Raw genomic sequence first — 16,347 nt, 5'->3', positions numbered from 1 at the left:
GAACGGGGCGCGGATGCGTTTGCGACCAGCCGCGGAGCTGGCAACGGCTCCCGCCATGTTGGGTGGGGGTTTCGTGCCGATCTCCTGCGCCCGGAGATCTTGATGTCACCACCACGCACGTTACCCCGTTAGCGCCCCGAACTCTAAATTCGGTTTCGGCCCCCTGCAGCCCCATTGGGCGATGACAGCGGCAGCTTCCGGAGTTGCTACCAAGGCTGACGACTGAAAAAAAAACACTCATCCCTTTCGTTGCCGCTCCGCATGCGGTTTCTTCGCAGGGTCGTGGGGTTGTGGGCCGCCATCGCTCGGCCGATCGCGCGTAACCCCCCCACCCCCCCCGCTCCCCCCGGTGGTCCAGGTAGATGCCTCCTTCTTTGGCAGAGTCTGCAGTGTGGACCCCTCCCTTTAATTGAGGGAGGGGCCCCCTCAGGCATGGTGGCGCCACGTGGTTCAGTGAGCAGCGCTGCTGAGGCGTGACCTCCGTTACCGCCCCAGGAAGCAAATGCAGCGCTTGATTGGCGCTCCACTTCCTTCCAAGGGCCGTAACCCGAATTTATCGAGCAGGGCAGTTTTTCTGCATCTGCCGCAAAGTTTCACGCCTCCTGTATGTCACCATCCGAAATGGGACAATAGGGAATTTCTAGGCCTTAGTCTGTGTGTATCTCTTAGTCTGCGAGTATCTCGTTGACTGTGCGTATCGTTTTGTGTACCTCTCACTCTTTTGTATCTCTCTCTTTGCCTGTGTGTCTCTCTTTGCCTGCTTTGCCTGTATGTATCTCTTTGTATGTATAATTCTATCCTAATTCGCACTCACTCCCGCTCACCCATCGCCCGCTGTGCTCGTTGACCTACATTGGCTCCCAGTTAAGCAACGCCTCGATTTCAAAATTCTCATCCTTGTTTACAAATCCCTCCATGGCCCTCGCCCCCCCCCCCTCCCTATCTCTGTAATCTCTTCACAGGCATCTTCCACCCTTCAACATGTAGTTCGGGATCTGGAAAATTAGGTCCTTCATTGAAATACCTGTGAAATCATCCATTTTCTTCCGTGGAAACAAGTCATCCTCGATTCGAGGGACCACCTACGATGATGACGATGAATCTGTTTCAGCCTTATAACCCCACGAGATCTCAGCGTTCCTCAACTTCTGCCCTCTTGAGCATCCCTGATTGTAATCGCTCCACCATTGGTGGCTGTGCCTTCTGTTGCCTGGGCCCCAAGCTCTGGAACTCCCTCCCTAAACCTCTCCACCTCTCTACCTCTCTTTCCTCCTCTAAAGCGCTCCTTAAAACCTTCCTCTTTGACCTAGCTTTTGTTCATCTGCCGTAATTTTTTTTATGTGGCTCGATGTCAAATGTATTTGTTTTGTCTTATAACACTCCTGTGAAGCACCTTGGGATGTTTTACTATGTTAAAGGCGCTATATGAATAAAAGTTGTTGTTGTTGTATGTGTCTCTCCCATTGCCTCTCTTTCTGTGTGTGTATCTCTTTCAGTGTTGTGTCTGTGTGTTTCGCTCTGTGTGCATCTCCGTTTGCCTTACTCTCTGTGTGTACCTCATTATGTATCTTTCCTGGTGTATGCCGCTCCATTTCTGCTTGCACTTATTCACATTCCCCTTTCCTATATCTCTCTGACGCTGTCGTCTCCCGACCATTTCTCGTGAGGGTGAAGAGCAGATTATAAATACTTGGATTGCTGTGAATTTAACTCCCTTTCAATTGCAAAGGTAGACAAAGGCTGAGTCTTCGCGTTCAAAATTTTCTTTGAGCAGAGTCTTGCTTCTCAGTGATATTTGAACTCTACGAGAGCATTTGCGGCTTTTTGTTACCCTGAAAATGTGGCGGGCAGGGACTGGGAGATTCCAGTCTGCTCTGTCCTTTTCAAACCCGCTATCACTGTGTGGTATTCTCATCTATAGAGTTGTTAAAACCTTTGTACCCATGTGAAAGTTTTACTCTACAAAGCAGAACTGGGAAGATTATCCTCTCCTGTGCCTGGACATAGAAACATAGAAAATAGGTGCAGGAGTAGGCCATTCGGCCCTTCGAGCCTGCACCACCATTCAATATGATCATGGCTGATCATGCACTTCAGTACCCCATTCCTGCTTTCTCTCCATACCCCTTGATTCCTTTAGCCACATCTAACTCCCTTTAGAATATATCCAACGAACTGGCATCAACAACGTTCTGTGGCAGAGAATTCCACAGGTTCACAGTTCTCTGGGTGAAAAAGTTTCTCCTAATGACTTGGTGGGGTGAAAATTTTTATGTTAATTCTAGCACATGGGGCAGGGGGCGGGCATTGCGGGGGGTCATTTTGACTTTGTGTGATGATGCAATGTAAAACGGGCGATAGCGAATCGGAAGCCTGGTTGACATCTCTTCTGATTTTTATTTCCATTGAATGTTCTTCTCTGCACTGTCTCAACAACAACAACAACAAATTGCACTTATGTAGCACCTTTAACATAGTAAAACATCCCACGGCTATGTCACAACAGCGATTATTAAACAGAATTTGACAGCGAGCCACTTAAGCAGATACCAGGGGCATGTGACCAAAAGGTTGGTCAAAGACGTAGGTTTTACGCAAAAGGGAATTGGATAAATACTTGAAAAGGAGAAATTTGCAGAGCTGTGGGGAAAGAGCAGGGGAGTGGGACTAATCGGATAACTCTTTCAAAGAGCTGGCACAGGCAGGATAGGCCGAATGGTCTCATTCTGTGCTGTATGACTCAAGGTGCTCTATAAATATAATTTATTGCTGTTGCTATATGCAGGGAAGCCTGGTTGACATCTCTTCCGATGAGACATTAAAGCAAAGTCCCATCTGGACTGCAGGTGGCTATTGAGAGGCATGCTTGAATGGACTGGGTGGGTATTCTGCCTGGTATCGAGTAGCCTGAAGCGTTGCTTCATCTGAACCGATGTAATAAAGCATAGAAAACTACCCTCATAAGTGGGATGATTTGTTAACTCATGAGGCACAAAGCCATGGTGAATTTCATGAATAGAATTGTCTCACTCAGTTCTTTCTCAGTCCTTAAGGCTTATAGTCACATGTGCGCTTCAGGGTGCTTATATATAAGGCAAGAATCAAAAGCTGAATATGATTTTTTTTTAAATGAGAGACTTGCATTTATATAGCACCTTTCACAGCTACCGGACATCTCAAAGCGCTTTACAGCCAATGAAATACTTTTGGAGTGCAGTCACTGTTGTAATGTGGGAAAAGCATCAACCAATTTGCACACAGCAAGCTCTAACAAACAGCAATGTGACAATGACCAGATAATCTGTATTTTTGAGTGAGTGATAAATATTCATCAGGACACCCCTGCACTTCTTCAAAATAGTGCCATGGGATTTTTTTACATCCACCTGAGAGAGCAGATGGAGCCTCAGTTTAACGTATCATCCGAAGGATAGCACCTCTGACAGTCGGCACTCCCTCAGCACTGCACTGGGAGTGTCAGCCTAGATTTTTGTGCTCAAGTCTCTGGAGTGGGACTTGAACCCACAACCTTCTGACTCAGAGGCAAGTGTGCTATCCACTGAGCCATTGCTGACACAACTTAAGCTTCAGATGTAAGCTTTATTAATGTATAGAATGCAAGATGGGTTTCTCTCAAGCTGCTGTGCACTCTCTGCTAAGGTATCTTCTCCTAAGGCCAGCAGGAGTTCGAGCAGTTAGTCGGAGAGGCGGGAGCTCGGAGCAGCGCGAGTCCGGGGATTTCGGGAGGCCTATAAACGCCAGCGGGAGTGCGAGCAGTCAGTCGGAGAGGCGGGAGCTCGGAGCAGCGCGAGTCCGGGGATTTCAGGAGGCCTATAAAGTCCAGTGGGAGTTCGAGCAGTCAGTCGGAGAGGCGGGAGCTCGGAGCAGCTACAGGAGAAGGCAAAAAAGAAGTAGAAAGAAATCGAAAGGTGACATCACAGCCAAGGGGGTAAGTGATTGGCTGGTGATTGGTAAGTAGTTTTTTGTTTTCTTTTCTATATCAGTAAGTAACCTTTAGCATTGTTGTTGCCAAATTAAGTTTATCTAAGGATTAAGTCATGGCAGGACAGCTCGGACACGTGTTATGCTCCTCCTGTACTATGTGGGAAGTCAGGGACGCTTTCGGTGTCCCTGACGACTATGTGTGCAGGAAATGTATGACGGACTGCATTGTGGCACTGGAGCTGCAGGTGGATTCAGTCTGGAGCATCCACGATGCTGGGAATGACGTGAATAGAACGTTTAGCGAGTTGGTCTCACCGCAGGTAAAGGGTACATAGCCAGATAGGGAATGGGTGACCAACAGGAAGAGTAGTGCAAGGAAGGTAGTGCAGGGGTCCCCTGCAGTCATCCCCCTGCAAAACAGATACACCGCTTTGGGTACTGTTGAGGGGGATGACTCATCAGGGGAGGGCAGCAGCAGCCAAGTTCACGGCACCATGGGTGGCTCTGCTGCACAGGAGGACAGGAAAAAGAGTGGGAGAGCTATAGTGATAGGGGATTCGATTGTGGAATAGATAGGCGTTTCTGCGGCCGCAACCGAGACTCCAGGATGGTATGTTGCATCCCTGGTGCAAGGGTCAAGGATGTCTCGGAGCGGGTGCAGGACATTCTGAAAAGGGAGGGTGAACAGCCAGTTGTCGTGGTGCACATAGGTACCAACGATATAGGTAAAAAATGGGATGAGGTCCTACGAGACAGATTTCGGGAGCTAGGAGCGAAATTAAAAAGTAGGACCTCAAAAGTAGTAATCTCAGGAATGCTACCAGTGCCACGTGCTAGTCAGAGTAGGAATCGCAGGATAGCGCAGATGAATACGTGGCTTGAGGAGTGGTGCAAAAGGGAGGGATTCAAATTCCTGGGACATTGGAACCGGTTCTGGGGGTGGTGGGACCAGTACAAACCGGACGGTCTGCACCTGGGCTCGACCAGAACCAATGTCCGAGGGGGAGTGTTTGCTAGTGCTGTTGGGGAGGAGTTAGACGAACATGGCAGGGGGATGGGAACCTATGTAGGGAGAAAGAGGGAAATAAAATGGAGGCAGAAGCAAAAGATAGAAAGGAGAATAGTAAAAGTGGAGAAACCCAAGGCAAAAAACAAAAAGGGCCAATTTACAGCAAAATTCTAAAGGGGCAAAGTGTGTTAAAAAGACAAGCCTGAAGGCTCTGTGCCTCAATGCGAGGAGTATTCGGAATAAGGTGGTCGATTTAACTGCGCAGACAGCAGTTAACAAATAAGATGTAATTGGCATCACGGAGACATGGCTCCAGGGTGACCAAGTCTGGGAACTCAACATCCAGGGGTATTCAATGTTTAGGAAGGATAAACAGAAAGGAAAAGGAGGTGGGTTGGCGTTGCTGGTTAAAGAGAAAATTAATGTAGTCGCAAAGAGGGACATTAGCCTGGATGATGTGGAATCGGTATGGGTGGAGCTGTGGAATACCAAAGGGCAGAAAACGCTAGTGGGAGTTGTGTACAGACCACCAAACAGTAGCAGTGAGGTTGGGGACAGCATCAAACAAGAAATAAGGGATGTGTGCAATAAAGGTACAGCAGTTATCATGGGCGACTTTAATCTACATATTGATTGGGCTAACCTAACTGATAGCAATGCAGTGGAGGAGGATTTCCTGCAGTGTATTAGGGATGGTTTTCTCGACCAATATGTCGAGGATCCAACTAGAGAGCTGGCCATCCCAGACTGGGTAATGTGTATTGAGAAGGGACTAATAAGAAATCTTGTTGTGCGAGGCCCCTTGGGGAAGAATGGCCATAATATGGTAGTATTCTTTATTAAGATGGAGAGTGACACAGTTAATTCGGAAACTAGGGTCCTGAACTTAAGGAAAGGTAACTTCGACGGTATGAGGTGTATATTGGCTAAAGGGTTGACGGTGGATAGACAATGACATACGTTTAAAGATCACATGGATGAACTTCAGCAATAATTCAGTAACTTCAGTAAAAATAAAATGGGGAAGGTGGCTAACAAGAGAAATTAAGAATAGTGTTAAAACCAAGGAAGAGGCATATAAATTGGCGAGAAAAAGTAACAAACCTGAGGACTGGGAAGAAATTTAGAATTCAACAGAGGAGGACTAAGAGTTTAATTAAGAGGGGAAAAATAGAGTACGATGGAAGCTTGCAGGGAACATAAAAACTGACTGCAAAAGCTTCTATAAATATGTGACGAGAAAAAGATTAGTGAAGACAAATGTAGGTCCCTTGCAGTCAGATTCAGGAGAATTTATAATGGGGAACAAAGAAATGGCAGACCAATTGAACCAATACTTCGGTTCTGTCTTCACGAAGGAAGACACAAATAACCTTCCGAATGTACTAGGGAACCGAGGGTCTAGTGAGAAGTAGGAACTGAAGGATATCCTTATAAAGTGGGAAATTGTGTTAGGGAAATTGATGGGAATGAAGGCCGATAAATCCCCGGGGCCTGATAGTCTGCATCCCAGAGTACTTAAGGAAGTGGCCCTACAAATAGTGGATGATTTGGTGATCATTTTCCAACAATCTATTGACTCTGGATCAGTTCCTATGGACTGGAGGGTAGTTAATGTCACACCACTTTTTAAAAAAAGAGTGAGAGAGAAAACGGGTAATTATACACTGGTTAGCCTGACATCAGTAGTGGGGAAAATGTTGGAATCAATCATTAAGGATGAAATACCAGCGCATTTGGAAAGCAGTGACAGGATCGGTCCAAGTCAGCATAGATTTATGAAAGGGAAATCATGCTTGACGAATCTTCTGGAATTTTTTCAGGATGTAACTAGAAGAGTGGGCAAGGGAGAACCAGTGGATGTGGTGTATTTGGACTTTCAAAAGGCTTTTGGCAAGGTCCCGCACAAGAGATTGGTGTGAAAAATCAAAGCGCATGGTATTGGGGGTAATGTACTGACATGGATAGAGAACTGGTTGGCAGACAGGAAGCAGAGAGTCGGGATAAATGGGTCCTTTTCAGAATGGCAGGCAGTGACTAGTGGAGTGCCGCAGGGCTCAGTGCTGGGACCCCAGCTCTTTACAATATACATTAACGATTTGGATGAAGGAATTGAATGTAATATCTCCAAGTTTGCAGATGATACTAAACTGGGTGGCAGTGTGAGCTGTGAGGGGGACGCTAAGAGGCTGCAGGGTGACTTGGACAAGTTAGGTGAGTGGGCAAATGCATGGCAGATGCAGTATAATGTGGATAAATGTGAGGTTATCCATTTTGGGGGCAAAAACACGAAGGCAGAATATTATCTGAATGGCGGAAGATTAGGAAAAGGGGAGGTGCAACGTGACATGGGTGTCATGGTTCATCAGTCATTGAAGGTTAGCATGCAAGTACAGCAGGCGGTGAAGAAGGCAAATGGTATGTTGACCTTCATAGCTAGGGGATTTGAGTATAGGAGCAGGGAGGTCTTACTGCAGTTGTACAGGGCCTTGGTGAGGCCTCACCTGGAATATTGTGTTCAGTTTTGGTCTCCTAATCTGAGGAAGGACGTTCTTGCTATTGAGGGAGTGCAGCGAAAGTTCACCAGATTAATTCCAGGGATGGCTGGACTGTCATATGAGGAGAGACTGGATCAACTGGGCCTTTATTCACTGGAGTTTAGAAGAATGAGAGGGGATCCCATAGAAACGTATAAGATTCTGACGGGACTGGACAGGTTAGATGCTGGAAGAATGTTCCCGATGTTGGGAAAGTCCAGAACCAGGGGACATAATCTTAGGATAAGAGGTAGGCCATTTAGGACTGAGATGAGGAGAAACTTCTTCACTCAGAGAGTTGTTAACCTGTGGAATTCCCTGCCGCAGAGAGTTGTTGATGCCAGTTCATTGGATATATTCAAGCGGGAGTTAGATATGGGCCTTACGACTAAGGGGATCAAGGGGTATGGAGAGAAAGCAGGAAAGGGGTACTGAGGGAATGATCTTATTGAATGGTGGTGCAGGCTCGAAGGGGCAAACGGCCTACTCCTGCATCTATTTTCTATGTTTCTATGTTTGTATGTAATATTCAGTGCAGATAATTCCTCCTGTCCATTTACAAATAGATGCTTCAGATTACTGTTTCTTTTTCTTATCTGCATTAATTGGCTTTCCAAGTGTGTTCATGCTTGTGCTGTGGTTTTCAGCCCTGGAAAATTGCACGCACTCATCAAAACTTCATTAACAGCAGTGGTGACAGCTTTTAACAGTCAGAACTAGTGGTGCAATGTGTGCAGTCAAAGCCCAACTCATCATTTTGTCAGTGCTTTCTCTTATAAGTTTATTTGCACTACTGCTGTGTTGTTTTCTTTAAGAATTGCACTGGTCTCGCAAGAGGGGAGTGAAGGGTTATGGGGAACAGGCAGGGAAGTGGAGTTGAGGCCAAGATTAGATCAGCCATGATCTTATTGAATGGCGGAGCAGGCTCGAGGGGCAGTATGGCCTACTCCTGCTCCTATTTCTTATGTTCTTATGTTCTTATTAGATGGTGAATGATTCAAGCTCCAAATAGGATTGCCAACTTTTATCAGGGCCAAAAATGCAACAACAACTTGTCATGCCTGTAAAGTAGGAAAACATCGTACAGGAAATATAAGACAAAAAAAAATTGACATTGAGCCACATAAGGAGAAATTAGGACAGGTGACCAAAAGCTTGGTCAAAGAGGTAAGTTTTAAGGAGCATCTTGACGGAGAAGAGAGAGACGGAGAGGCTTCCGCTGGACCAAAGCAACAGACGGCAATGGTCGAGCGATTATAATCAGGAATGCTCAAGAGGGCAGAATCTCAGGTAGTTGTGGGCTGGAGGAGATTACAGAGATAGCGGGAGGGGCGAGGCCATTTAGGGATTTGTAAACAAGGATGAGAATTTTGACATCGAGGTGTTGCTTAACCGGGAGCCAATGTAGGTCAGCGAGCACAGGGGGCGATGGGTGAGCGGGACTTGGTGCGGGTTAGGACACGGGCAGCCGAGTTTTGAACGACCTCAAGTTTGCGCAGAGCAGAACGTGGGAGGCTGGCCAGGAGTGCATTGGAATAGTTGAGTCTAGAGGTAACAAAGGCATGGATGAGCATCTTGAAGGATGGGAGAGAGGTAGAGAGGCAGAGAGTTTTATGGAGGGAGGTCCAGAGCTTAGGGCCTAAGCTGTTGAAGGCACGGCTGTCAATGGTGGAGCGTTGAAAATTGAGGGTGAGCAAGATGTCAAAATTGGAGAAGCGCAGAGTTCTCAGTAAGTGGCAACGTAGTGCAGGATTTTTTGAATCATCGAATCTAACAGAAATAGGTAATTTGGCCCATCGTGCCTGTGCCAGCTCTTTCATAGAGCTACCCAATCAGTCCCACTCCCCTGCTCTTTCCCCATAGCCCCTGCAAATTTTTTCTTAAGAACATAAGATGATAAGAAATAGAAGCAGGAGTAGGCCATACGGCCCCTAGAGCCTGCTCCGCCATTTAATAAGACCATGGTTGATCCGATCATGGACTCAGGTCCACTTCCCCACCCACTCCCCATAACCCCTTATTTCCTTATCGTTTAAGAAACTGTCTATCTCTGTCTTAAATTTATTCAATGTCCCAGCTTCCACAGCTCTCTGAGGCAGCGAATTCCACAGATTTACAACCCTCTGAGAGAAGAAATTTCTCCTCATCTCAGTTTTAAATGGCAGGCCCTTATTCTAAGATCATGCCTTCTAGTTCCAGTCTCCCCCATCAGTGGAAACATCCTCTCTGCATCCACCTTGTCAAGCCCCCTCATAATCTTATACGTTTCAATAAGATCATCTCTCATTCTTCTGAATTCCAATGAGTAGAGGCCCAACCTCCTCAACCTTTCCTCATAAGTCAACCCCCTCATCTCTGGAATCAACCTTGTGAACCTTCTCTGAACTGTCTCCAAAGCAAGTATATCCTTTCGTAAATATGGAAACCAAAACTACACGCAATATTCCAGGTGTGGCCTCACCAATACCCTATATAACTGTAGCAAGACTTCCCTGCTTTTGTACTCCATCCCCTTTGCAATAAAGGCCAAGATTCCATTGGCCTTCCTCATCACTTGCTGTACCTGTATACTAACCTTTTGTGTTTCATGCACAAGTACCCCCCAGGTCCCGCTGTACTGTAGTACTTTGCAATTTTTCTCCATTGCTCTTTGATTTTTTTCTGCCAAAGTGCATGACCTCACACTTTCCAACATTATACTCCATCTGCAAAATTTTTGCCCACTTACTTAGCCTGTCTATGTCCTTTTGCAGATTTTTTGTGTTCTCCTCACACATTGCTTTTCCTCCCATCTTTGTATCGTCAGCAAACTTGGCTACATTACACTCAGTCCCTTCTTCCAAGTCGTTAATATAGACTGTAAATAGTTGGGGTCCCAGCACTGATCCCTGCGGCACCCCACTGGTTACTGATTGCCAACCCGAGAATGAACCATTTATCCCGACTCTCTGTTTTCTCTTAATTAGCCAATTCTCTATCCATGCTAATATATTACCCCCAACCCGTGAACTTTTATCTTGTGCAGAAACCTTTTATGCGGCACCTTGTTAAATGCCTTCTGGAAGTCCAAATACACCACATCCACTGGTTCCCCTTTGTCCACCCTGTTCGTTACATCCTCAAAGATCTATTGTTTGCTTTTCTCCTGATGAGAATTTATTGAAAACCTTAGGAACCACTGCCTCAACATCGTAATGCACTGCTGGGAAAAAATGGACTTCTGTTTCCAAATCCAGGCATACAATTATCCCGTTCACATTTTAGACATTTCTGTTAATCCAAAACTCGGCTGCCCCATGTCCTAACTCGCACCAAGTTCCGCTCACCCATCACACCCTGTGCTCGCCGACCTACATTGGCTCCCGGTTAAGCAACGCTTCAATTTCAAAATTCTCATCCTTGTTTTCAAATCCCTCCATGGCCCTCACCCCCCCTCCCTATCTCTGTAATCTCCTCCAGCCCCACAACACCCCCGAGATGCCTGCGGTCCTCTAATTCTGGCCTCTTGAGCATCCCTGACTATAATCGCTCCACCATTGTGGCCGTGCCTTCTGTTACCTGGGCTGCAAGCTCAGGAATTCCCTCCCTAAACCTCTCCGCCTCTCCGCCTCTCTTTCCCCCGTTAACATAAGAACACAAGAAATAGGAACAGGAGTAGGCCATATGTCCCCTCAAGCCTGTTCCGCCATTCAATAAGATCATGGCTGATCTGATCATGGACTCAGCTCCATTTCCCCACCCGCTCCCCATAACCCCTTATCCCCTTGTCATGTAAGAAACTGTCTATTTCTGTCTTAAATTTATTCAATGACCCAGCTTCCACAGCTTGCTGAGGCAGTGAGTTCCACAGATTTACAACCCTCTGAGAGAAGAAATTTCTCCTCATCTCTGTTTTAAATGGGCGGCCCCTTATTAGAAACATAGAAACATAGAAAATAGGTGCAGGAGCAGGCCATTCAGCCCTTCTAGCCTGCACCGCCATTCAATGAGTTCATGGCTGAACATGAAACTTCAATACCCACTTCCTGCTTTCACGCCATACCCCTTGATCCCCCGAGTAGTAAGGACTTTATCTAACTCCCTTTTGAATATATTTAGTGAATTGGCCTCAACTACTTCCTGTGGTAGAGAATTCCACAGGTTCACCACTCTCTGGGTGAAGAAGTTTCTCCTTATCTCGGTCCTAAATGGCTTACCCCTTATCCTTAGACTATGACCCCTGGTTCTGGACTTCCCCAACATTGGGAACATTCTTCCTGCATCCAACCTGTCCAAACCCGTCAGAATTTTAAACGTTTCTATGAGGTCCCCTCTCACTCTTCTGAACTCCAATGAATACAAGCCCAGTTGATCCAGTCTTTCTTGATAGGTCAGTCCCACCATCCCGGGAATCAGTCTCCCTCAATAGCAAGAATGTCCTTCCTCAAGTTAGGAGACCAAAACTGTACACAATACTCCAGGTGTGGCCTCACCAAGGCCCTGTACAACTGTAGCAACACCTCCCTGCCCCTGTACTCAAATCCTCTCGCTATGAAGGCCAACATGCCATTTGCTTTCTTAACCGCCTGCTGTACCTGCATGCCAACCTTCAATGACTGATGTACCATGACACCCAGGTCTCGTTGCACCTTCCCTTTTCCTAATCTGTCACCATTCAGATAATAGTCTGTCTCTCTGTTTTTACCACCAAAGTGGATAACCTCACATTTATCCACATTACACTTCATCTGCCACGCATTTGCCCACTCACCTAACCTATCCAAGTCACTCTGTAGCCTCATAGCATCCTCCTCGCAGCTCACACTGCCACCCAACTTAGTGTCATCCGCAAATTTGGAGATACTACATTTAATCCCCTCGTCTAAATCATTAATGTACAATGTAAACAGCTGGGGCCCCAGCACAGAACCCTGCGGTACCCCACTAGTCACTGCCTGCCATTCCGAAAAGTATCCATTTACTCCTACTCTTTGCTTCCTGTCTGACAACCAGTTCTCAATCCACGTCAGCACACTACCCCCAATCCCATGTGCTTTAACTTTGCACATTAATCTCCTGTGTGGGACCTTGTCGAAAGCCTTCTGAAAGTCCAAATATACCACATCAACTAGTACTCCTTTGTCCACTTTATTGGAAACATCCTCAAAAAATTCCAGAAGATTTGTCAAGCATGATCTCCCTTTCACAAATCCATGCTGACTTGGACCTATCATGTCACCATTTTCCAAATGCGCTGCTATGACATCCTTAATAATTGATTCCATCATTTTACCCACTACTGAGGTCAGGCTGACCGGTCTATAATTCCCTGCTTTCTCTCTCCCTCCTTTTTTAAAAAGTGGGGTTACATTGGCTACCCTCCACTCGATAGGAACTGATCCAGAGTCAATGGAATGTTGGAAAATGACTGTCAATGCATCCGCTATTTCCAAGGCCACCTCCTTAAGTACTCTGGGATGCAGTCCATCAGGCCCTGGGGATTTATCGGCCTTCAATCCCATCAATTTCCCCAACACAATTTCCCGACTAATAAAGATTTCCCTCAGTTCCTCCTCCTTAATAGACCCTCTGACCACTTTTATATCCGGAAGGTTGTTTGTGTCCTCCTTAGTGAATACTGAACCAAAGTACTTGTTCAATTGGTCTGCCATTTCTTTGTTCCCCGTTATGACTTCCCCTGATTCTGACTGCAGGGGACCTACGTTTGTCTTTACTAACCTTTTTCTCTTTACATACCTATAGAAACTTTTGCAATCCGCCTTAATGTTCCCTGCAAGCTTCTTCTCGTACTCCATTTTCCCTGCCCTAATCAAACCCTTTGTCCTCCTCTGCTGAGTTCTAAATTTCTCCCAGTCCCCAGGTTCGCTGCTATTTCTGGCCAATTTGTATGCCATTTCCTTGGCTTTAATACTATCCCTGATTTCCCTAGATAGCCACGATTGAGCCACCTTCCCTTTTTTATTTTTACGCCAGACAGGAATGTACAATTGTTGTAATTCATCCATGCGGTCTCTAAATGTCTGCCATTGCCCATCCACAGTCAACCCCTTAAGTATCATTAGCCAATCTATCTTAGCCAATTCATGCCTCATACCTTCAAAGTTACCCTTCTTTAAGTTCTGGACCATGGTCTCTGAATTAACTGTTTCATTCTCCATCCTAATGCAGAATTCCACCATATTATGGTCACTCTTCCCCAAGGGGCCTCGCACAATGAGATTGCTAATTAATCCTCTCTCATTACACAACACCCAGTCTAAGATGGCCTCCCCCCTAGTTGGTTTCTCGACATATTGGTCTAGAAAACCATCCCTTATACATTCCAGGAAATCCTCCTCCACCGTATTGCTTCCAGTTTGGCTAGCCCAATCTATGTGCATATTAAAGTCACCCATTATAACTGCTGCACCTTTATTGCATGCACTCCTAATTTCCTGTTTGATGCCCTCCCCAACATCACTACTACTGTTTGGAGGTCTGTACACAACTCCCATGATCTTAAAAGCCCAGCGGGAGATCGAGAGCCAGCGGCAGTTGGTGAGAGGGGAGCGACCTGTCAAAAGCCCAGCGGGAGATCGAGAGCCAGCGGCAGTTGGTGAGAGGGGAGCGACCTGTCAAACCTCTAAGATCATGCCCTCTTGTTCTAGTCTCCCCCATCAGTGGAAACATTCTCTCTGCATCCACCTTGTCAAGCCCCCCTCATAACCTTATACGTTTCGGTAAGATCACCTCTCATTCTTCTGAATTCCAATGAGTAGTGGCCCAAACTACTCAACCCCCTCATCCCCGGAATCAACCTAGTGAACCTTCTCTGAACTTCCTCCAAAGCAAGTATATCCTTTCGTAAATATGGAAACCAAAACTGCACGCAGTATTCCAGGTGTGGCCTCACCAATACCTTATATAGCTGCAGCAAGCCTTCCCTGCTTTTATACTCCATCCTCTTTGCAATAAAAGCCAAGATACCATTGGCCTTCCTGATCACTTGCTGTACCTGCATACTAACCTTTTGTGTTTCATGCACAAGTACCCCCAGGTCCCGCTTACTGCAGCACTTTGTAATCTTTCTCCATTTAAATAATAACTTGCTCTTTCATTTTTGTTCTGCCAAAGTGCATGACCTCACACTTTCCAACATTATACTCCATTTGCCAAATTTTTGCCCACTCACTTAGCCTGTCTATGTCCTTAGTCACTCCTTAAAACCTACCTCTTTGGCCAAACTTTTGGCCATCTGTCCAACATGTGGCTCGATGTGAAATTTTGTTTGATAATAATCCTGTTAACATAAGAACATAAGAACTAGGAGCAGGAGTCGGCCATTTAGCCACTCAAGCCTGCTCTACCATTCAATAAGATCATGTCTGATCTGATCATAGACTCAGCTCCACTCCCCTGCCCGCTCCCCATAACATTTTACTCCCTTATTGCTCAAAAATCTGTCTATCTCCGTCTTAAATATATCCAATGACAGCTCTCTGGTGCAGAGAATTCCATAGATTTACAACCTTCAGAGAAGAAATTTCTCCTCATCTCAGTTTTAAATGGGCAGCCCCTTATTCAATGTCCCCTAGTTTTAGTTCCCCTATCAGTGAAAATATCCTCTCTGTATCCACCCTATTGAGCCCTCTCATTATCTTATGTTGCAATAAGATCACCTCTCATTCTTTTGAACTCCAATGTGTGTAGGCCCAACCTACTCAACCTATCTTCATAAGTCAACCCCCTCATCTCCAGGATCAACCTAGTGAACCTTCTCTGTACAGCCTCCAATGCAAGTATATCCTTCCTTAAATACGGAGACCAAAACTGCATGCAGTACTCCAGGTGTGGCCTCACCAATACCCTGTACAGTTGGTAGCAGGACTTCTCTGCTTTTATACTCTACCCCCCTTGCAATAAAGGCCAACATTCCATTTGCTGTCCTGGTTACTTGCTGTTAAAGGGGCTGTATAAACGCGATAAGTTGTTTGTTGTTAAACTCACAGACTCTCTGGTCTAAAACTGGATAGGCGGAAACTCTTCGCTCAGCTGGTAGCTGGCACGAGACCTAAGTACTCTTTCCTAAGCCAGCAGAGGGAGGTCCAGATTATATCCATGAAACTGGTCAACATAAGGCGTGAATAAAATGACATTGCATGTCGGACTCCGCCTCCAACAGCACAGATGGTGTTGCATCAAGGCAGAGCTGCATTGTCAGCCCTGCTGTCTTTCACAAGAGATGTTAAACTGAAGTATGGCTGAACTAGTTTTCACTTTGAAAAAGATTAATGGATAGGCGTGACCACCATAAGAGCGGCGTCAATGATGTAGACATAAGCAATCTGTTTGACTTCGACTATGGGTACAGAACTGAAGGACACAGCTTTAAAATGAACAAATCTCAAACAAGACCCGAAATGGCATTTAATGGTACTCTGCTTTAAACCCCTACAAAAAGGAGCGGAGTTATTATTTAAGACGCAGATGAGAAGAAATTTCTTCTCTCGGAGGGTCATGAATCTTTGGAATTCTCTACCCGGAGAGCTGTGGAGGCTGGGTCGTTGAATATATTCGAGGCTGAGATAGACAGATTTTTGAACGATAAGGGGGTCAAGCGTTATGGGGAGTGGGCAGGGAAGTGGAGTTGAGGCCAAGGTCAGATCAGCCATGATCTTATTGAATGACGGAGCAGGCTTGAGGGGCTGAATGGCCGACTCCTGCTCCTATTTCTCAAATCTTATATAGGAGAGGGTTGCAGGAATACGGATGGCCTGAGATAGAATCATAGAATGATACAGCACGGAAAAGCAACCCAGTTTGTCGCACTCTGTACCACCACCCTCTCAACAGTGCATTCCAAATCCTACCCACTCG

The 16,347-nt window shown here is 46.0% G+C and overlaps 1 protein-coding gene across 8 annotated transcripts in view; it reads left to right on the top strand.

Annotated features, from left to right (window-relative positions):
- LOC139235022 (netrin receptor UNC5D-like) overlaps nucleotides 1-16,347 on the top strand; it is a 664,622-nt gene that overhangs the window by 612,931 nt on the left and 35,344 nt on the right. The gene's annotated exons all lie outside the window — the stretch shown is intronic.

The sequence above is a fragment of the Pristiophorus japonicus genome, chromosome 22 (genome assembly GCF_044704955.1).
Source record: "Pristiophorus japonicus isolate sPriJap1 chromosome 22, sPriJap1.hap1, whole genome shotgun sequence".
NCBI classification, from domain to species: domain Eukaryota; kingdom Metazoa; phylum Chordata; class Chondrichthyes; family Pristiophoridae; genus Pristiophorus; species Pristiophorus japonicus.
This window is presented reverse-complemented; position numbering and strand designations above follow the sequence as displayed.